The following is a 24,322-nucleotide window of genomic DNA, read 5'->3' as shown; positions in this document are numbered from 1 at the left end:
AATAGTTCCAATAGTTCTTGTAAGCAAAGTTATTTTTTATCCATTTAACGAACCAACGAAGAATAATAACAAAACCAAGATTTTTCTTTTTCCGAATCATTAATAAGAGACAATTCTAGATGAAAAATATTTCAATTTTTTATGCTAGACATTTCTCAGTATTATTTGATTGAAAAAGAAAATATTTCTCTTCGTTTTTCACATTCAAATGTGAGATAATGTTTTTCATTTCTTTTTTAATATTATGAATAAAATCATTATTTAATCCAATAATATACCATATGCTTATAAAAATTTATAAACAACTTAATTAGCATAGTCTTACAACCCTCAACCATATGTAGTCCAAGCAGCACTATAAAATTAATTAAAGTACATAACAGCATGGACTGCGATATGCGTTAAAAATGTCGATGTTCATGTGTCCTGCAGTTCACACGATGACGCACAGTTTGCTGCGTTCTTCATCGACCCATGAGCCGAGTGATCCACCGCTTAGAGTTTTATAATTCATTTTTATATAATATCAATATTGTTTTTATTGAAAGAAATTAAAAATACACCATTTTACTGGCATATATCAATTCCTTCAATAAATTTATTTTTATACCTAAAAATAAATGTTGCGATATGTCTTAGTTTCATATAAGCATTATGTATCATAAAATCTGGTTATGGTTTGCTATTTTGGGTGACACATACTGCAAAATTTATATAAAACATTAACCTGATGGATGACAGGTACAAACATTGTATATTTTAGGTTGTTGCATTAGCCAACGTATGCTCATAACATAGATGAACAATACATATTCGCAACGCGTGTATATTATGGTCCATATACACACACACTTATTTTGAATACCACATTCAAAATTATTTTAATTTTAATTCGACTTCTACTTTCAAATTTTGTTCAGTTTCTTCGATTTCCATTTTCGAGAATTTGTTTTTATAGGAAACGCCATTGTTGTAGTAGGTACTGCCACAAATACGCACAACAACATTAATAATGTTAAAGTCTTTTTATGAGGTTGCCAAGCCCCACATATAAAATAAAAGCCATCTTCATTTTATTTTGACTTTAACTTTTGATTCCGTGGAATCATTTTGTAATATTTTTATTTTGGTAAATTGTATTTATTTGTATTATAACAAATGTTTATTAACGATAAGGATATTATACAATAATGATCCTTCCGCAGGTTCACCTACGGAAACCTTGTTACGACTTTTACTTCCTCTAAATAATCAAGTTCGGTCAACTTTTGCGAAACAACCGTAACACGCAAGGCGTCACAGTGATCACGTCCGGAGACCTCACTAAATAATTCAATCGGTAGTAGCGACGGGCGGTGTGTACAAAGGGCAGGGACGTAATCAATGCGAGTTAATGACTCACACTTACTGGGAATTCCAAGTTCATGTGAACAGTTTCAGTTCACAATCCCAAGCATGAAAGTGGTTCAGCGGTTTACCCGGACCTCTCGGTCTAGGAAATACACGTTGATACTTTCATTGTAGCGCGCGTGCAGCCCAGGACATCTAAGGGCATCACAGACCTGTTATTGCTCAATCTCATTATTGCTAGACGCAATTTGTCCATTTAAGAAGCTAGTGTCCTTATAATGGGACAAACCAACAGGTACGGCTCCACTTACATAAACACATTCAAACACAATAAACATTTTACTGCCACCATGAATGAAGGCTACATAAGCTTCAGCACCATAATCCTGAAGATATCTATTTAATATATTTGAGTCTCGTTCGTTATCGGAATTAACCAGACAAATCACTCCACGAACTAAGAACGGCCATGCACCACCACCCATAGATTCGAGAAAGAGCTATCAATCTGTCTTACACACTTATGTTCGGACCTGGTAAGTTTTCCCGTGTTGAGTCAAATTAAGCCGCAGGCTCCACTCCTGGTGGTGCCCTTCCGTCAATTCCTTTAAGTTTCAGCTTTGCAACCATACTTCCCCCGGAGCCCAAAAGCTTTGGTTTCCCGGGAAGCGACTGAGAGAGCCATAAAAGTAGCTACACCCAATTGCTAGCTGGCATCGTTTATGGTTAGAACTAGGGCGGTATCTGATCGCCTTCGAACCTCTAACTTTCGTTCTTGATTAATGAAAACATCTTTGGCAAATGCTTTCGCTTAAGTTAGTCTTACGACGGTCCAAGAATTTCACCTCTCGCGTCGTAATACTAATGCCCCAAACTGCTTCTATTAATCATTACCTCTTGATCTGAAAACCAATGAAAGCAGAACAGAGGTCTTATTTCATTATCCCATGCACAGAATATTCAGGCATTTGAAGCCTGCTTTAAGCACTCTAATTTGTTCAAAGTAATAGTACCGGCCCACAATAACACTCGTTTAAGAGCACTAGTGCAGGTTTTTAAATAGGAGGAACATATGAAAAAATACAAGTATTTAATCACATATAAGAACTCCACCGGTAATACGCTTACATACATAAAGGTATAGTACTAACCACAATTGTAAGTTGTACTACCCGTATGAAGCACAAGTTCAACTACGAACGTTTTAACCGCAACAACTTTAATATACGCTATTGGAGCTGGAATTACCGCGGCTGCTGGCACCAGACTTGCCCTCCAATTGGTCCTTGTTAAAGGATTTAAAGTGTACTCATTCCAATTACAGGGCCTCGGATATGAGTCCTGTATTGTTATTTTTCGTCACTACCTCCCCGAGCTGGGAGTGGGTAATTTACGCGCCTGCTGCCTTCCTTAGATGTGGTAGCCGTTTCTCAGGCTCCCTCTCCGGAATCGAACCCTGATTCCCCGTTACCCGTTGCAACCATGGTAGTCCTAGATACTACCATCAAAAGTTGATAGGGCAGACATTTGAAAGATCTGTCGTCGGTACAAGACCATACGATCTGCATGTTATCTAGAGTTCAACCAATATAACGATCTTGCGATCGCTTGGTTTTAGCCTAATAAAAGCACATGTCCCATAAGGTTCATGTTTTAATTGCATGTATTAGCTCTAGAATTACCACAGTTATCCAAGTAACTGTTAACGATCTAAGGAACCATAACTGATATAATGAGCCTTTTGCGGTTTCACTTTTAATTCGTGTGTACTTAGACATGCATGGCTTAATCTTTGAGACAAGCATATAACTACTGGCAGGATCAACCAGAATAATGTTTTTCCTTCATATTCCATTCATATATTTTGAATCGAAATAAGCAATATAATAGATATATAGATATATAGATTTTTCACTTTATATAATTCCATGATTTTTATTATATTGAATAAAATTCAATATTTCGCCTTTGGGTAAAATTTTAAATATATAAGTAAAAAAATCCATTCGATTACGGCCATTTTTATATAGCATTCGTAATCCATATTTTCATTTTTAATTTATACTTGTTTTACCAATATAACAAGAATTTCATCTAATTATTGTAATATATATATTTCTATAATTTTATCTTTTATACATACATATTTCATTATAAAATATCATTTTATTTCCAACATACATAATTATTGTATCCACACATGTACAATTTTTGTTTAACCAATATAAATATTAAGTTAAATCATTTGCATTTTGAAGATAAATTTAAAATTTATCTCTTTTCATATATATCTCTGGTAATATATAACATAAAACCAAGCGCATATGATAATATTTCCACATTTAATATATAATTTTATATTTCTTTCATAAGAATCCATATTTGTATTATACCGTAACGATATAATAATCCAACTATACGGCAGGTAATAAATTAATATTTGCCTGCCTCCAAAAATTAACGATAATATATGGAAACGATTTGTTATTCTATATATAATAGAAACTTGACTTTTGTTTCAACGATATTATCTATAAAGCGTATATTCCTATTATCCGCGGAGCCAAGTCCCGTGTTCTATAGAACTGAGAAACAAATTTGTACGGATAATAATATACTTTATTGTATGTAACCAATATAAACATAATCCGAAATAAATATTTCGAATAAAGCGGGAGGTCGGCAACCACTGCCTACCTATAGTAGTTTTTGAACCCGCTGTCCTCAAAGCGGGTATTTTCAATTCCGTTTGCCACCCAACATACGGGCTATTCTCTTATATATTAAGAGATTATAGGAACATTTCATTTTTTTTCCATTATTCATATATAATATGATTATTTTTTCCCTTATACATATAATAATTAATCATTTTCATGTGTATATTATTTAATTTACTCATATTATTGCCAAAATCATATGAATACATAAGTTTTGAACAATATGAGAGGTCGGCAACCACTGCCTACCTATAGTAGTTTTTGAACCCTCTGTCGTAATTCCGGTCGTTTACACTACTATACCCTCTCACTATAATGGCTTTTCTCTATAATACTAAGAGAATGTGGGATATTTTCAGCATTTTTTCCCTTATACATATAATAATTAATCATTTTCATATGTATATTATTTAATTTACTCATATTATTGCCAAAATCATATGAATACATAAGTTTTGAACAATATGAGAGGTCGGCAACCACTGCCTACCTATAGTAGTTTTTGAACCCTCTGTCGTAATTCCGGTCGTTTACACTACTATACCCTCTCACTATAATGGCTTTTCTCTATAATACTAAGAGAATGTGGGATATTTTCAGCATTTTTTCCCTTATACATATAATAATTAATCATTTTCATATGTATATTATTTAATTTACTCATATTATTGCCAAAATCATATGAATACATAAGTTTTGAACAATATGAGAGGTCGGCAACCACTGCCTACCTATAGTAGTTTTTGAACCCTCTGTCGTAATTCCGGTCGTTTACACTACTATACCCTCTCACTATAATGGCTTTTCTCTATAATACTAAGAGAATGTGGGATATTTTCAGCATTTTTTCCCTTATACATATAATAATTAATCATTTTCATATGTATATTATTTAATTTACTCATATTATTGCCAAAATCATATGAATACATAAGTTTTGAACAATATGAGAGGTCGGCAACCACTGCCTACCTATAGTAGTTTTTGAACCCTCTGTCGTAATTCCGGTCGTTTACACTACTATACCCTCTCACTATAATGGCTTTTCTCTATTATACTAAGAGAATGTGGGATATTTTCAGCATTTTTTCCCTTATACATATAATAATTAATAATTTTCATATGTATATTATTTAATTTACTCATATAATTGCCAAAATCATATGAATACATAAGTTTTGAACAATATGAGAGGTCGGCAACCACTGCCTACCTATAGTAGTTTTTGAACCCTCTGTCGTAATTCCGGTCGTTTACACTACTATACCCTCTCACTATAATGGCTTTTCTCTATTATACTAAGAGAATGTGGGATATTTTCAGCATTTTTTCCCTTATACATATAATAATTAATAATTTTCATATGTATATTATTTAATTTACTCATATAATTGCCAAAATCATATGAATACATAAGTTTTGAACAATATGAGAGGTCGGCAACCACTGCCTACCTATAGTAGTTTTTGAACCCTCTGTCGTAATTCCGGTCGTTTACACTACTATACCCTCTCACTATAATGGCTTTTCTCTATAATACTAAGAGAATGTGGGAATATTTCAGCATTTTTTCCCCTATACATATAATAATTAATAATTTTCATATGTATATTATTTAATTTACTCATATAATTGCCAAAATCATATGAATACATAAGTTTTGAACAATATGAGAGGTCGGCAACCACTGCCTACCTATAGTAGTTTTTGAACCCTCTGTCGTAATTCCGGTCGTTTACACTACTATACCCTCTCACTATAATGGCTTTTCTCTATAATACTAAGAGAATGTGGGAATATTTCAGCATTTTTTCCCCTATACATATAATAATTAATAATTTTCATATGTATATTATTTAATTTACTCATATAATTGCCAAAATCATATAAATACATAAGTTTTGAACAATATCAGAGGTCAGCAACGGTCTTTCCTCTATAATACTAAGATAATATGGGAATATTTTCAGCATTTTTTCCCTTATACATTTATACATATAATAATTAATCATTTTCATATGTATATTATTTAATTTACTCATATTATTGCCAAAATCATATAAATACATAAGTTTTGAACAATATCAGAGGTCAGCAACGGTCTTTCCTCTATAATACTAAGATAATGTGGGAATATTTCATCATTTTTTCCTTTATACATTTATACATATAATATTTAATCATTTTATATGTATATTATTTAATTTACTCATATTGCCAAAATCATATAAATACATAAGTTTTGAACAATATCAGAGGTCGGCAACGGTCTTTCCTCTATAATACTAAGATAATATGGGAATATTTCAGCATTTTTTCCCTTATACATATAATAATTAATCATTTTCATATGTATATTATTTAATTTACTCGTATAATTGCCAAAATCCTATGAAGACATAAGAGAATACAATATGAGAGGTCGGCGCAACCATAATATAGTAGTTGATGACGAGGTGTTTGGCAACTTGATACAATTCTTTAAAAAGTCTTTATATTAATTATATGATAGGGACAATATCATATGCGTCACTAAATTGATGAGTCGCGATCGAACACTCAACGAGTGCAGACGTGCCTGCGGACCGCAAGCAAGAAATTGTTTCGCTTTTTTCGTATTTCGTTACCTCCGTTATTCGCATACCGGTCACCGCGTCGCGAGATATCGCCGCGCGCTCTGATTGGTTCAGCTCGCGTGCCTAACGGACTCGCACCAACACTAACGCACACTCGAGCGTGCGTGTTATCTGGTTGTTTACATCAAGCGCATAGTTAAGCAACTTTAACACAGCAGCAGCCACGTGCAGTGGTTTGTTCTCCGACCAACTGTACCCAGCTCCCCCCCCCCCCCTTCTACCCCTCACCCTACAACATGGATTGGCAGGCCCCCCGCGTGTCATCAAGCCAGGCAAATCTACGCCCTGCAAGAAGGCCCTAAGAGCAAGGGAGCCCAGCACTAGCAGCGACTCCAGCACCTCGCATTCGGAGCCCGGTGAGGTCAAGCGCAAGCCTGCGCGCAAGCCCCAAATGGAGGAACTTGACGTCACGCCCAGCACCAGCGCAGCTTCGCGTCGTAGGTTAGCAAACAACCAGTTTGCCATCCTCTCGAGCGATGAGGAAGACAATGACGACGACGACCAAGCCGCCTCAGACGAAGAACCTGTACCCGCTGCCAACAAAACCCCGGACAAACCCAAGCCTACCCCGAGGACTTTCAAGCCACCCCCGATATTCATCCCGGACGTGACCAACATTTCTGCTCTGATCAAGATGATTACAACTCTCGTGGGTCCCAGCAAAGACTTCACATACAAATCGGAACGCAACAACGTGCGTGTAATGATGCCTGACAAGGAGTCTTACTCCGAGCTTCGTAGTCACCTGGTTTCCCAAAACAAAAGGCATCGCACGTTCCAGCCCAAAGATGAGAGGGCATACAGAGTCGTAATCAAGGGATTACACCACACCGCCGATCGTGACGAGATTCAAGAGGAACTTGAAAGACTAGGGCATAAGGTCAGAGACCTGCATAATCCTATTGGTAGGAAAACCAAGGAGCCACTCGGGTTATTTTTCGCCAACATGGAACCCGCCAGTAACAACAAGGAGGTCTACCAAATCAGGAGACTGTGCAGGTCGGTCGTCACCATCGAGCCTCCCCGTAAATTCAACGACGTGCCTCAGTGCTTTAGATGCCAAGGGTTTGGACATACCCAGCGCTACTGCTTCCTCGAGCACCGATGCGTGAAATGTGGTGGCCAACACGACTCCAGGACTTGCACTAAGAAGGAGGATGAGAAGGCATGCTGCCTTCACTGCCAAGCTGACCACCCCGCTTCATACAGAGGATGCCCTGCCTACAAGAAGGCCAAGGCACAGCAAGCCCCTAAACCCAGACCGGCCACACCCACCAGCAAGCCCAGCACCATCCAGATCCCAAACATCTCCAACATGAGCTATAAAGACGCGCTCAAGGCTACTCATGTACCACAGCAATCCGATCCCAACCAAAACCGCCAAACCCCACCCGAAGCTCCGCAATCCAATAACCTGGAACAAATCTTTGCCCGTTTTCAAGGAATGGTTGAAAGTATGATGGAGAAAATGTTCTCCCAAATGACGCAGCTTATTGCTTCCATCCTCAATGCCAAATCATGGAAATAAGCCTGAACATAGTCATTTGGAATGCTAACGGCCTGCAGAGGAGCAGAGCCGAGGTAGAATACCTTATAAAAACGGAAGCGATTGACATACTCCTTGTATCCGAAACCCATTTTTGTCCACGATCCCACTACAACATCAGCGGCTATGATGTTTTACTTGCCAACCATCCATCTGGCAGAGCGCGCGGAGGAGCAGCCATGCTCATCAGGAGTGGTATCCAGTACACGGAGCTACCTGCGTTCCAGGAGGAATGGGCCCAGTGTGCCCTGGCTCGAATCTCCAGCCTTCAGGGGGACATCACCATTGGAGCGGTCTACTTCCCCCCCAGACACTCAGTCACCGAGACTCGCTTACAAGAGCTTTTCGAGTCCTTTGGTCCTCGCTTCATAGCAGCCGGTGACTTTAACGCCAAACACTCTTGGTGGGGGTCCCGCTCCATCAACCCCAAAGGCAGAACGCTCCACAAGTTCGTGCAGAGCAGAAGACTGAATTGCCACTCCACTGGTGAGCCAACCCACTGGCCTACTAACCCTGCCTTGTCTCCCGACCTCTTGGATTTTGCCATCTCCAAAGGCATAGGACAAGCCAGACTCTCATGCACCACATACAACAAGCTGCTATCCGACCACAGTGCAATAAGAATGCTCCTCAATATCCCAGTCCTAAAAAAAGACCTGCCCAGAAGACTCACCGGGAAGCATACCGACTCCTCCAAATTTACCTTCTGGATGCTATCCTCCCTGGACCTGGATCCTCCTCTTTCCTCCCCAAGAGACATTGATGCGGCGATTAGTACACTCACTGAGGAAATGCACAATGCGGCTAAGTTCGCCAACCCTCCTCCTCCAACTACCCCGAGAACACCTGAGCGAGATCTCCACCTTTGGTCTCCAGAGATTGCGGCCTTCGTGGCGGAGAAGAGGCGCCTCAGACGTATTTGGTTCTCCTCGCGCAACCCAAGGGATAAAGCGGCACTCAACAGAGCCAGCAAGGAGCTTGAGGTCAAGCTCTGCACACTACGGCAGGACTCATTCAATCGATTCCTTGAAGAGCTGGAACCTGGTGACCCGCAACACAATCTGTGGCATGTCACGCGCCACATCAGGAGGCCTGCAAAAAAGGCGTCGCCAGTGCGCAAAGCGGATGGCTCTTGGTGCCGTTCCGATGACGAAAGAGCAGAAGCATTCGCAGATCACCTCCAGAACGCATTCACCCCATTCAACAGATGCACTGGTGAAGAGCGTGCTGCCACCACCAGGTTCCTTGAGAGTCCATCTCCACCCAGCTTGCCGATAGAGCCCGTCACCCCTGAAGAGGTTGCGCAGGAGATCGCCTCCCTAAAGGCCAGCAAATCCCCCGGACTGGATCGTATCGACGCCACTTCCCTCAAAATTATGCCTCCTCCTTGCTCCCAGATGTTGGCTAACATCTTCAACAGCTGCTTCTCACTAGGGTACTTCCCGAGATCATGGAAACGTGCAGAAGTCATCCTCATCCTTAAACCCGGAAAACCTGAAGCCAATCTTGCCTCATATAGACCGATTAGTTTGCTGGCAATACTCTCCAAAATACTCGAAAGAGTATTTCTGCGCAGAGTGTTGCCAGTACTGGACGAGGCTGGTTTGATCCCGGATCACCAGTTTGGATTCAGGCGATCTCATGGAACACCCGAACAATGCCACCGGCTCGTATCAAGAATCCTCGATGCATTCGAGAAGAAAAGATACTGTTCGGCCGTCTTCCTCGATGTCAAGCAGGCGTTTGACAGAGTGTGGCATTCCGGTCTCCTCCACAAACTTAAGTCCCACCTTCCCAGTTCCCACTACGCTCTACTCAAATCTTACACCGAAGGAAGAGAATTCCAAGTGCGTTGCGGATCCTCATCCAGCACGCCAAGGCCCATAAGAGCCGGAGTACCTCAAGGCAGCGTCCTTGGTCCCATCCTCTACACCCTCTTCACAGCAGACCTTCCTTTAATACCCTCCCGTCACCTCACAATAGCCACCTATGCCGACGACACCGCGTTCCTCGCCACCGCTACTAATCCAGATGGAGCTTCAGCCATCATCCAGAGGCAACTGGATGCTTTGAATCCATGGCTAAAACGATGGAACATTGCGGTTAACGCCGAAAAATCCTCCCATACAACATTTTCCCTGCGCAGAGGAGAATGCCCTCCGGTCACTCTTGACGGCGACACGATCCCCACTACCAGCACCTCCAAATACCTGGGGCTTACACTGGATAGAAGGCTGACATGGGGCCCTCACATTGATAGGAAGCGTACCCAGGCCAACATACGCCTTAAGCAACTCCACTGGCTTGTTGGGAAAAGTTCCAAGCTGAGGGACAAAACGAAGCTGCTTGTCTACAAGACTATTCTCAAGCCAATATGGACTTATGGAATCCAGCTGTGGGGCACCACAAGTGCTTCACACAGAAGAAAGATCCAGCAATTCCAGAACCGATGCTTGAGAATAGTCTCCAACGCCCATCCCTATCACGAGAATACTGCCATCCACGAGGAGCTCGGAATTCCCTGGGTGGAAGATGAGATCTACCGACTCAGTGAGAGATACGCCAGAAGACTGGAGAATCACCCCAACCACCTGGCCATCAATCTGTTAGACAACAGCCAAACCACAAGACGTCTGCAGAGAACGCACCCGCTTGACCTCACGCAACATTAATGTAAATTTGTAACCCCTACCCAAGTACATTCTAAGTACTCCCCGTATGTCAATGTTCCCCCACATAGAATTTAATTATTGTCCATTAGGACAGATTTTAAATAAATAAAACAGATAAAAAAAAAAAAAAAAAAAAAAAACTAAATTGATGACGAGGTGTTTGGCAACGTGACACAAATCATTAAAGTCTTTATATTAATTATATGATAGAGACAATATCATATGCGTCACTAAATTGATGACGAGGTGTTTGGCAACGTGACACAAATCATTAAAGTCTTTATATTAATTATATGATAGAGACAATATCATATGCGTCACTAAATTGATCAGTCGCGATCGAACACTCGACGAGTGCAGACGTGCCTGCGGATCGACAGCAAATTGTTAGCAAATTGTTCACAGTTGTAAGTCCCGTTACTTGTGCCCAGCCACTTCGCGTCGCGTGATCTTGTCGCGCGTTTTGATTGGCCCAGCCAACGTACCTAACGGTAGTTCGCACTAACACCATCGCACACCCGAGTGTGCGTGTTATCAGCGCAAAAAACCCAGTGCTCGAAGCAGCGGTATAATTGCAAAGCAGCAGCCACGTGCTGCCTGGCTCACCGGCTTACGGTGCCCAGCTTCCCCCCCCCCCCCCCCTCCTCACTCCTTATCAACTTTGGAGAAGATGGACTGGCAGGCCCCCCCGCGCACCCACAAGCTTGGAACAACACCACGCAAAAAGGCTCTGAGAACACGCAAGAGCAGCTCCAGCAGCGAGGGAAGCACCTCGCATACAGAGCCGGGCGAGATAAAGCGAAAACCGGCAAAGAAAGCACAGGGAGAGGAGCTGGAAGATAAGCCAAGCACTAGCGCAGCTCTGCGCAAGAAGCTCGCCAACAACGCCTTCGCTTTACTCTCGACCGAAGAAGACGAGTACGACCAAGAGAGCTCTGATGACGAACCCGGACCTAAAGACGATTCCAAGCCCAAGACCCCCGAGAAACCAAAGCCCACCCCGAAGACCATCAAGCCACCTCCGATTTTTATCCCCGATGTGACCAACATCTCGGCACTCGTCAAGATGATCACGACTCTTGTAGGCCCGAAGAACAATTTTACCTACAAGACCGTGAATGGCAACAACGTACGTGTCATGATGCCGGACAAAGAGTCCTATACAGCTCTGCGTCTCCAACTTGTGGCCCAAAACAAGAGGCATCGGACTTTCCAGCCGAAAGATGAACGTGCATACAAGGTTGTCATCAAAGGACTCCACCACTCCACCGATCGTGAGGAAATCATTGAAGACCTTCGCAGACAAGGGCACGCTGTTAGAGATCTGCACAATCCCATTGGCAGAAGAACTAAAGAACCGCTGGGAATATTCTTCGCCAACCTGGAGCCTTCCAGCAACAACAAAGACGTCTACCAAGTCAAGCGGATCTGCAGGTCGGTAGTAACCATTGAACCGCCGCAGAAGTTCAACGACGTGCCTCAATGCTTCAGGTGCCAAGGATTCGGTCATACACAGCGTTACTGCTTCCTGGAATACCGATGTGTAAAGTGTGGAGGCCCTCACGAATCGAGGGCATGTGAGAAGAGGGAGGACGACAAAGCGTGCTGCTTCCACTGCCAGGCGGACCATCCTGCGTCTTTCAAGGGATGCCCTGCATACAAAAGGGCCAAAGCACTCGCTGCTCCGAAAACAAGGCCCGTCGCTAATGCTAACAAGGCGCCGCCCGTGGCATCACCAAACGTCACCTCTGGCAGGAGCTACCGAGACGCCCTCAACGGAGTGCACGCAGCACCGCAGAATCCCACAACCCCAGTCCAAACCCAAACAGAAACCCCACACTCCGGTCAGATAGAAGCGATGTTCGCTCGCATGGAAGGAATGATGGAAAGGATGATGGAGCGCATGTTCACCCAGATGACACAGCTGGTGGCCACCATTCTCAACAGCAAGTCATGCAACTAAAGCTCCACCTAGTCGTCTGGAATGCGAACGGCCTGCAGAACAGCAAGGCCATAGTCGAGCACCATCTGAAGACCCACCAGATCGATATCCTACTCGTAGCCGAAACCCACTTCTCCCCCAGATCCCACTTTAATATCAGCGGATATGACCTCATCCATGCAGACCATCCTTCTGGCAGAGCACGCGGTGGAGCAGCCATCCTCATCAGGAGCGGTATTCAATACCTAGAGCTGCCCGCGTTTCAGCAAGACTGGGCACAATGTCCTGTCATCAGGATTGTCAGCCCGCAAGGAGATTTAGACATTGGAGCGGTCTACTTTCCCCCCAGATACCGCATAACAGCATCTCACCTCAGTGAGTTCTTCGAGCATTTTGGCCCCCGCTTCATAGCAGCTGGAGATTATAACGCCAAACATTCTTGGTGGGGATCGCGCGCCAACAACCCCAAAGGGAAAACTCTGTTTGGGTACCTGCAACGCCACCGACTGGACTGCCACTCCACTGGCGAGCCCACTCACTGGCCAACGAATCCCCTCAAGACTCCAGACCTACTGGACTTTGCTGTGTCGAAAGGCATAGGGCATGCGAAGATCAGCTGCACAACAAATGCTGATCTCCTGTCAGACCACTGTGCAATAAACGTGCTAATCAACACGCCAGTCCTCAGGAAAACCCCGCTCAGAAGGCTCACTGGAAAATATACCGACGCCGCCAAGTTCGCGTCCTGGATGCTCTCCACCGTCAATCCGAACCCCATCCTCAACACACCCAGGAACATTGATGAAGCTATCGGGAATCTCACCAGGCAGATGCAAAACGCTGCGGAATTCGCAAGCCCACCGCCACCAAAGACTGCGAGAACACCTAGCAGGGACCTCCACCTCTGGTCCCCGGAAATTGCGGCACTCGTGACTGAGAAGAGGCGTCTCAGGAGAGTTTGGTTCTTGACGCGCAATCCAAGAGACAAAACAGCGCTCAATCACGCCACAAAGGAGTTGAAGGACAAGATCTCCAGCCTACGCCAGGACTCCTTCCTCAGATTCCTCGAGGAACTCTCTCCCGGGGACCCAGACCACAATCTGTGGAACGTCACCCGCCACATTAAACGACCAGCCAAAAAGGTTTCCGCAGTGCGCAAAGCAGATGGATCCTGGTGCCGTTCGGATGCTGAAAGAGCAGAAGCTTTCGCCGAACACCTTTACAACGCCTTCTCTCCGTTCGACTGCTGCACTGCCGAAGAACATGCTGAAACAGCCCGGTTTCTCAATAGCCCAAGCTCTCCCGGTCCCCCGTTGGAACCAGTCGACTCTGAGGAAGTTGCGCAGGAGATTGCTCTACTGAAGAACAACAAATCTCCAGGCCTGGATCGTATAGATGCGGCGGCCCTAAAAATGCTCCCATTCCGCTGCACACAAATGCTGGCCAGCATTTACAACAGCTGCTTCCGGCTAGGGTACTTCCCGGAAGAGTGGAAAAGAGCAGAGGTTATTGTCCTCCTCAAGCCTGGTAAGCCTGAAGCCAATCTCGCCTCCTATCGTCCGATTAGTTTGCTGGCAATCCTCTCCAAAATACTCGAAAGAGTATTTTTGCGCAGAGTATTGCCAGTACTGGATGAGGCTGGTTTGATCCCCGATCACCAGTTTGGCTTCAGGCGCTCCCACGGAACACCAGAGCAATGCCACCGGCTAGTCGAACGGATCCTCGAGGCATTCGAGCAAAAGAAATACTGCTGCGCTGTAATGCTCGACGTGAAGCAGGCATTCGACAGAGTTTGGCATCCTGGACTCCTCCATAAACTCAAATCCTACCTCCCAAGCCCCCATTTTACCCTCCTCAAATCCTACACTGAGGGAAGAGCATTCCAAGTCAGATGCGGAAGTGCAATAAGCCTACCCAGACTGATCAGAGCTGGAGTTCCGCAAGGCAGTGTGCTCGGACCAATACTGTACACCCTTTACACCGCAGACCTTCCCATAATCCCCTCCAGGAACCTAACTATAGCGACTTATGCAGATGACACGGCTTTCCTCGCCTCCTCATCCGACCCACGAGAAGCCTCCGAAACAATCCAAAGGCAAATGGACGCGCTACATCCCTGGCTCAGCAGGTGGAACATCGTAGTGAACGCGGAAAAATCTACCCAAACAACATTTGCACTAAGGAGAGGAGACTGCCCACCGGTCACGCTAAACGGAGTCATCATTCCCAACGCACCCGCACCCAAGTACCTAGGACTTACCCTGGACCGCAGGCTCACTTGGCGTCCCCACATCGTCAGCAAACGCATACAGGCCGATGCGCGTCTGAGGCAGATGCATTGGCTTATTGGGAGAGGGTCCAAGCTAAGGCAGAACCACAAAATCCTGGTGTACAAGGCAATTCTCAAGCCCATCTGGACCTACGGGATACAGCTATGGGGCACGGCAAGCCACACGAATCGCCTGCGTATACAGCGGTTCCAGAATAGGTGCTTGAGAATTGCCTGTAATGCGCATCCCTACCACGAGAATGTCGCCATACATAGGGAACTTGGAATCCCACAAGTCGCTGATGAAATCTCCAGGCTCAGCGAGAGATACCTGAAAAGGCTCGAAAACCACCCTAACCACCTCGCCACCAACCTGTTAGACAATAGCCAAACAAGCAGACGTCTCATGAGGAGACACCCTCTCGATCTTCCACAACAATAGACAACACATATAAAACCCGCCACAAATACATGTACAATAGTATCCCTTAAGCTAATGTTCCCCCGCAAAACCATTTAATTATTGTCCACTAGGACAGATTTTAAATAAATAAACGCACGCTAAAAAAAAAAAAAAAAAAAAAAAAAAAAAAAAAACTAAATTGATGACGAGGTATTTGGCAACTTGATACAATTCTTTAAAGTTTTTATATCAAAAATTATATGATAGGGACAATATCATATGCGTCACTAAATTGATGACGAGGTGTTTGGCAACTTGACACAATTCATTAAAGTCTTTATATTAATTATATGATAGGGACAATATCATATGCGTCACTAAATTGATGACGAGGTATTTGGCAACTTGATACAATTCTTTAAAGTTTTTATATCAAAAATTATATGATAGGGACAATATCATATGCGTCACTAAATTGATGACGAGGTGTTTGGCAACTTGACACAATTCATTAAAGTCTTTATATTAATTATATGATAGAGACAATATCATATGCGTCACTAAATTGATGACGAGGTATTTGGCAACTTGATATAATTCTTTAAAGTCTTTATATCAAAAATTATATGATAGGGACAATATCATATGCGTCACTAAATTGATGACGAGGTGTTTGGCAACTTGACACAATTCATTAAAGTCTTTATATTAATTATATGATAGGGACAATATCATATGCGTCACTAAATTGATGACGAGGTATTTGGCAACGTGATATAATTCTTTAAAGTCTTTATATCAAAAATTATATGATAGGGACAATATCATATGCGTCACTAAATTGATGACGAGGTGTTTGTTTGGCTACAGGAAAAATCATTTATTTATCGAATCATCAAGCAAAGGATAAGCTTCAGTGGATCGCAGTATGGCAGCTGCTCAACCACTTACAACACCTTGCCTGTTACAAAAGTCGTTTACAATTGATTCTAGGCTTTGTCATTGCATTAAATTATGCTTTTATATGTAACTAGCGCGGCATCAGGTGATCGAAGATCCTCCTAATTTACTATGTTACAAATTACATTGGCATCACATCCATTGTCGTTTATAAAATAAATTATAAACTTTAAATGGTTTAGAAGCCATACAATGCAAATTGCCCCTTATTTATCATTGCAGTCCAGCACGGATACGACCTTAGAGGCGTTCAGGCATAATCCAACGGACGTAGCGTCATACCACTGTTCGCTCGAACAAGTATTGTGCCATTGGTCCGTACCTGCGGTTCCTCTCGTACTACGCAGGAATGCTGTCGCAACAACGTTTTGTCATTAGTAGGGTAAAACTAACCTGTCTCACGACGGTCTAAACCCAGCTCACGTTCCCTTGCATGGGTGAACAATCCAACGCTTGGTGAATTTTGCTTCACAATGATAGGAAGAGCCGACATCGAAGGATCAAAAAGCGACGTCGCTATGAACGCTTGGCCGCCACAAGCCAGTTATCCCTATGGTAACTTTTCTGACACCTCTTGTTAAAAACTCTTTAAACCAAAAGGATCGATAGGCCGAGCTTTTGCTGTCCCTGTGTGTACTGAACACCGAGATCAAGTCAGCATTTGCCCTTTTGCTCTATGTGTGGTTTCTGTCCGCACTGAGCTGGCCTTGGGACACCTCCGTTATTATTTGAGAGATGTACCGCCCCAGTCAAACTCCCTACCTGGCAATGTCCTTGAATTGGATCATACCTGAGTAATTGGAGTTATACCAAATTTTCAAATCAAAAATACATAAATGCATCGTTTTATTAAAGAATTTGTTTGCGATTATATAACAAACTCGTGATACTTTGATCAAGAAGCTTGCATCAAAACCCAATACCATAAGATATAATAAATATATCCGTATAATGGCTAGGAAATGATACACGTTCCATTTAATCAAGTAAGTAAGGAAACAATAAGAGTAGTGGTATTTCATTGACGATACCAAACCGAGGTCTAATATCTCCCACTTATTCTACACCTCTTATGTCTCCTTACACTGCCAGATTAGAGTCAAGCTCAAAAGGGTCTTCTTTCCCCGCTAATTATTCCAAGCCCGTTCCCTTGGCTGTGGTTTCGCTAGATAGTAGATAGGACAGTAGGAATCTCGTTAATCCATTCATGCGCGTCACTAATTAGATGACGAGGCATTTGGCTACCTTAAGAGAGTCATAGTTACTCCCGCCGTTGACCCGCGCTTACTTGAATTTCTTCACTTTGACATTCAGAGCACTGGGCAGAAATCACATTGTGTCAACACCCGCTAGGGCCATCACAATGCTTTGTTTTAATTAGACAGTCGGATTCCCCAAGTCCGTGCCAGTTCTGAATTGATTGTTAATTGATAATCGTTATAATTGATAAGAACTAATTGGTTTAACCCAAATAGTATTCTTAAAAATTTTAGCAAGAAAGTTCCACAATTGGCTACGTAACTAAACTATCCGGGGAACAAGTAACTAACATAAATGCTAGAAACTCTATTTACCCAGAACGAGCACATAAACCATGTTATTGTTTCCCAATCAAGCCCGACTATCTCAATCTTCAGAGCCAATCCTTATCCCGAAGTTACGGATCTAATTTGCCGACTTCCCTTACCTACATTATTCTATCGACTAGAGACTCTTCACCTTGGAGACCAGCTGCGGATATTGGTACGGCCTGTTGAGAAGTTTGCGTGTCCCCACCATAAATTTTCAAGGTCCGAGGAGAAAATATCGACACAACAGTATATGTCATGCTCTTCTAGCCCATCTACCATATCTCTCTGCGAAAGACTTCCATGGTAGTACGGCTATAAAACAGAAAAGAAAACTCTTCCGATATCTCTCGACGGCTTCTTTATGGTCGTTCCTGTTGCCAGGATGAGCACGAGGCCCATATTTAATAACAAACGGATACTCAACAGGTTACGGAATTGGAACCGTATTCCCTTTCGTTCAAAATTATTCAAGTGTATTATATTCGCTTTGTTTATATAGTTAGGCATTTTTGTTTTACTTGAAAATTTTCGGCTTTCGCCTTGAACTTAGGACCGACTAACTCGTGATCAACCACTGTTCACACGAAACCCTTCTCCACTTCAGTCCTCCAAGGTCTCATTCGATTATTTGCTACTACCACCAAGATCTGTACCAATGGCAGCTCCATGCAGGCTTACGCCAAACACTTCTACGCATACCATTGTACCTTCCTACTCACTAAAGTTTCAAAATTTATATCACAAGTAATATAAATCATCTACTTTAGCGGTAATGTATAGGTATACAACTTAAGCGCCATCCATTTTAAGGGCTAGTTGCTTCGGCAGGTGAGTTGTTACACACTCCTTAGCGGATTTCGACTTCCATGATCACCGTCCTGCTGTTTTAAGCAACCAACGCCTTTCATGGTATCTGCATGAGTTGTTAATTTGGGCACCGTAACATTACGTTTGGTTCATCCCACAGCGCCAGTTCTGCTTACCAAAAGTGGCCCACTGGGCACATTATATCATAACCTTGAACTTCATATCAAGAAAGTTAAGGTTCTTACCCATTTAAAGTTTGAGAATAGGTTAAGATCGTTTCGACCCTAAGGCCTCTAATCATTCGCTTTACCAGATAAGATTATTTATATAATATTAAAATGCACCAGCTATCCTGAGGGAAACTTCGGAAGGAACCAGCTACTAGATGGTTCGATTGGTCTTTCGCCCCTATACTCAATTCTGACAATCGATTTGCACGTCAGAACTGTTTCGGTCTTCCATCAGGGTTTCCCCTGACTTCAACCTGATCAAGTATAGTTCACCATCTTTCGGGTCACAGCATATATGCTCAAGGTACGTTCCAGTTAGAGGCATAAATAATATAAATATACATTATACATAACTATATAGAACGCCCCGGATTGTGTTAATTAGCTATAAATAGTTAAAAAACTAATCCCATTATTAGTCAAGTTAATTACGCTATTAGGTTTACATCCCAATAACTTGCACATATGTTAGACTCCTTGGTCCGTGTTTCAAGACGGGTCCCGAAGGTATCCTGAATCTTTCGCATTGTTAATCATACAAGAGCATATAATAAACACAAAAATCAATGATAATTATGCCATTATATAATTCCGAAAAATTAACGCTCTGTAATAATATAAATCTATCAGCACTTTATCAAATTAATAACATTTATTCTGTGTTAAAATGCAAGCAATTTAATTGGAATAAACTATAAGTTATATTTTATGATAAATTTGGGATATGCTAATAGATTACAATGTCCTTATATGGAAAAAATGCACATTATTCTTAATAATATTATTTAAATATTACAATTTTAATGATGAATTTTCCATAACGGATATTCAGGTTCATCGGGCTTAACCTCTAAGCAGTTTCACGTACTGTTTAACTCTCTATTCAGAGTTCTTTTCAACTTTCCCTCACGGTACTTGTTTACTATCGGTCTCATGGTTATATTTAGTTTTAGATGGAGTTTACCACCCACTTAGTGCTGCACTATCAAGCAACACGACTCTTTGGAAACATCATCTAGTAATCATTAACGTTATACGGGCCTGGCACCCTCTATGGGTAAATGGCCTCATTTAAAGAAGGACTTAAATCATTAATTTCTCATACTAGAATATTGACGCTCCATACACTGCATCTCACATTTGCCATATAGACAAAGTGACTTAGTGCTGAACTGTTTTCTTTTCGCTCGCCGCTACTAAGAAAATCCTTGTTAGTTTCTTTTCCTCCCCTAATTAATATGCTTAAATTCAGGGGTAGTCCCATATGAGTGAGGTTGTATATATATACTATTTTTTGCCATAAATTCTTTATATATAAATGATAAACAATCAATTAAATTCGTTATAAATAGTTCCAATAGTTCTTGTAAGCAAAGTTATTTTTTATCCATTTAACGAACCAACGAAGAATAATAAAAAACCAAGATTTTTCTTTTTCCGAATCATTAATAAGAGACAATTCTAGATGAAAAATATTTCAATTTTTTATGCTAGACATTTCTCAGTATTATTTGATTGAAAAAGAAAAATATTTCTCTTCGTTTTTCACATTCAAATGTGAGATAATGTTTTTCATTTCTTTTTTAATATTTATGAATAAAATCATTATTTAATCCAATAATATACCATATGCTTATAAAAAATTTATAAACAACTTAATTAGCATAGTCTTACAACCCTCAACCATATGTAGTCCAAGCAGCACTATAAAATTAATTAAAGTACATAACAGCATGGACTGCGATATGCGTTCAAAATGTCGATGTTCATGTGTCCTGCAGTTCACACGATGACGCACAGTTTGCTGCGTTCTTCATCGACCCATGAGCCGAGTGATCCACCGCTTAGAGTTTTATAATTCATTTTTATATAATATCAATATTGTTTTTATTGAAAGAAATTAAAAATACACCATTTTACTGGCATATATCAATTCCTTCAATAAATTTATTTTTATACCTAAAAATAAATGTTGCGATATGTCTTAGTTTCATATAAGCATTATGTATCATAAAAATCTGGTTATGGTTTGCTATTTTGGGTGACACATACTGCAAAATTTATATAAAACATTAACCTGATGGATGACAGGTACAAACATTGTATATTTTAGGTTGTTGCATTAGCCAACGTATGCTCATAACATAGATGAACAATACATATTCGCAACGCGTGTATTTATGGTCCATATACACACACACTTATTTTGAATACCACATTCAAAATTATTTTAATTTTAATTCGACTTCTACTTTCAAATTTTGTTCAGTTTCTTCGATTTCCATTTTCGAGAATTTGTTTTTATAGGAAACGCCATTGTTGTAGTAGGTACTGCCACAAATACGCACAACAACATTAATAATGTTAAAGTCTTTTTATGAGGTTGCCAAGCCCACATATAAAATAAAAGCATCTTCATTTTATTTTGACTTTAACTTTTGATTTCCGTGGAATCATTTTTGTAATATTTTTATTTTGGTAAATTGTATTTATTTGTATTATAACAATGTTTATTAACGATAAGGATATTATACAATAATGATCCTTCCGCAGGTTCACCTACGGAAACCTTGTTACGACTTTTACTTCCTCTAAATAATCAAGTTCGGTCAACTTTTGCGAAACAACCGTAACACAAGGCGTCACAGTGATCACGTCCGGAGACCTCACTAAATAATTCAATCGGTAGTAGCGACGGGCGGTGTGTACAAAGGGCAGGGACGTAATCAATGCGAGTTAATGACTCACACTTACTGGGAATTCCAAGTTCATGTGAACAGTTTCAGTTCACAATCCCAAGCATGAAAGTGGTTCAGCGGTTTACCCGGACCTCTCGGTCTAGGAAATACACGTTGATACTTTCATTGTAGCGCGCGTGCAGCCCAGGACATCTAAGGGCATCACAGACCTGTTATTGCTCAATCTCATTATTGCTAGACGCAATTTGTCCATTTAAGAAGCTAGTGTCCTTATAATGGGACAAACCAACAGGTACGGCTCCACTTACATAAACACATTCAAACACAATAAACATTTTACTGCCACCATGAATGAAGGCTACATAAGCTTCAGCACCATAATCCTGAAGATATCTATTTAATATATTTGAGTCTCGTTCGTTATCGGAATTAACCAGACAAATCACTCCACGAACTAAGAACGGCCATGCACCACCACCCATAGATTCGAGAAAGAGCTATCAATCTGTCTTACACACTTATGTTCGGACCTGGTAAGTTTTCCCGTGTTGAGTCAAATTAAGCCGCAGGCTCCACCCTGGTGGTGCCCTTCCGTCAATTCCTTTAAGTTTCAGCTTTGCAACCATACTTCCCCCGGAGCCCAAAAGCTTTGGTTTCCCGGGAAGCGACTGAGAGAGCCATAAAAGTAGCTACACCCAATTGCTAGCTGGCATCGTTTATGGTTAGAACTAGGGCGGTATCTGATCGCCTTCGAACCTCTAACTTTCGTTCTTGATTAATGAAAACATCTTTGGCAAATGCTTTCGCTTAAGTTAGTCTTACGACGGTCCAAGAATTTCACCTCTCGCGTCGTAATACTAATGCCCCCAAACTGCTTCTATTAATCATTACCTCTTGATCTGAAAACCAATGAAAGCAGAACAGAGGTCTTATTTCATTATCCCATGCACAGAATATTCAGGCATTTGAAGCCTGCTTTAAGCACTCTAATTTGTTCAAAGTAATAGTACCGGCCCACAATAACACTCGTTTAAGAGCACACTAGTGCAGGTTTTTAAATAGGAGAACATATGAAAAAATACAAGTATTTAATCACATATAAGAACTCCACCGGTAATACGCTTACATACATAAAGGTATAGTACTAACCACAATTGTAAGTTGTACTACCCGTATGAAGCACAAGTTCAACTACGAACGTTTTAACCGCAACAACTTTAATACGCTATTGGAGCTGGAATTACCGCGGCTGCTGGCACCAGACTTGCCCTCCAATTGGTCCTTGTTAAAGGATTTAAAGTGTACTCATTCCAATTACAGGGCCTCGGATATGAGTCCTGTATTGTTATTTTTCGTCACTACCTCCCCGAGCTGGGAGTGGGTAATTTACGCGCCTGCTGCCTTCCTTAGATGTGGTAGCCGTTTCTCAGGCTCCCTCTCCGGAATCGAACCCTGATTCCCCGTTACCCGTTGCAACCATGGTAGTCCTAGATACTACCATCAAAAGTTGATAGGGCAGACATTTGAAAGATCTGTCGTCGGTACAAGACCATACGATCTGCATGTTATCTAGAGTTCAACCAATATAACGATCTTGCGATCGCTTGGTTTTAGCCTAATAAAAGCACATGTCCCATAAGGTTCATGTTTTAATTGCATGTATTAGCTCTAGAATTACCACAGTTATCCAAGTAACTGTTAACGATCTAAGGAACCATAACTGATATAATGAGCCTTTTGCGGTTTCACTTTTAATTCGTGTGTACTTAGACATGCATGGCTTAATCTTTGAGACAAGCATATAACTACTGGCAGGATCAACCAGAATAATGTTTTTCCTTCATATTCCATTCATATATTTTGAATCGAAATAAGCAATATAATAGATATAAGATATATAGATTTTTCACTTTATATAATTCCATGATTTTTATTATATTGAATAAAATTCAATATTTCGCCTTTGGGTAAAATTTTAAATATATAAGTAAAAAAATCCATTCGATTACGGCCATTTTTATATAGCATTCGTAATCCATATTTTCATTTTTAATTTATACTTGTTTTACCAATATAACAAGAATTTCATCTAATTATTGTAATATATATATTTCTATAATTTTATCTTTTTATACATACATATTTCATTATAAAATATCATTTTATTTCCAACATACATAATTATTGTATCCACACATGTACAATTTTTGTTTTAACCAATATAAATATTAAGTTAAATCATTTGCATTTTGAAGATAAATTTAAAATTTATCTCTTTCATATATATCTCTGGTAATATATAACATAAAACCAAGCGCATATGATAATATTTCCATTTAATATATAATTTTATATTTCTTTCATAAGAATCCATATTTGTATTATACCGTAACGATATAATAATCCAACTATACGGCAGGTAATAAATTAATATTTGCCTGCCTCCAAAAATTAACGATAATATATGGAAACGATTTGTTATTCTATATATATAGAAACTTGACTTTTGTTTCAACG

The 24,322-nt window shown here is 41.0% G+C and overlaps 5 non-coding genes across 5 annotated transcripts; all 5 read right to left on the bottom strand.

Annotated features, from left to right (window-relative positions):
- Nucleotides 1-324: 324 nt before the first annotated feature.
- On the bottom strand, nt 325-503 carry LOC117149331. The gene has a single exon (XR_004460216.1). It is a non-coding gene; the product is annotated as a 5.8S ribosomal RNA (ribosomal RNA).
- Nucleotides 504-1,188: 685 nt separating this feature from the next.
- Nucleotides 1,189-3,182, bottom strand: LOC117149332. Its single transcript, XR_004460217.1, has one exon. It is a non-coding gene; the product is annotated as a small subunit ribosomal RNA (ribosomal RNA).
- Nucleotides 3,183-16,425: 13,243 nt separating this feature from the next.
- LOC117149335 lies at nt 16,426-20,384 on the bottom strand. The gene has a single exon (XR_004460219.1). It is a non-coding gene; the product is annotated as a large subunit ribosomal RNA (ribosomal RNA).
- Nucleotides 20,385-20,779: 395 nt separating this feature from the next.
- Nucleotides 20,780-20,958, bottom strand: LOC117149329. Its single transcript, XR_004460215.1, has one exon. It is a non-coding gene; the product is annotated as a 5.8S ribosomal RNA (ribosomal RNA).
- A 684-nt stretch (nt 20,959-21,642) lies between these two features.
- On the bottom strand, nt 21,643-23,633 carry LOC117149333. Its single transcript, XR_004460218.1, has one exon. It is a non-coding gene; the product is annotated as a small subunit ribosomal RNA (ribosomal RNA).
- Between the last annotated feature and the right edge of the window lie 689 nt (nt 23,634-24,322).

Source organism: Drosophila mauritiana, unplaced genomic scaffold (genome assembly GCF_004382145.1).
Source record: "Drosophila mauritiana strain mau12 unplaced genomic scaffold, ASM438214v1 U_198, whole genome shotgun sequence".
In the NCBI taxonomy this organism is placed as follows: Eukaryota; Metazoa; Arthropoda; class Insecta; order Diptera; family Drosophilidae; genus Drosophila; species Drosophila mauritiana.
The sequence above is the reverse complement of the archived record's forward strand: the minus strand, read 5'-3'. Positions and strand labels throughout refer to the sequence as shown.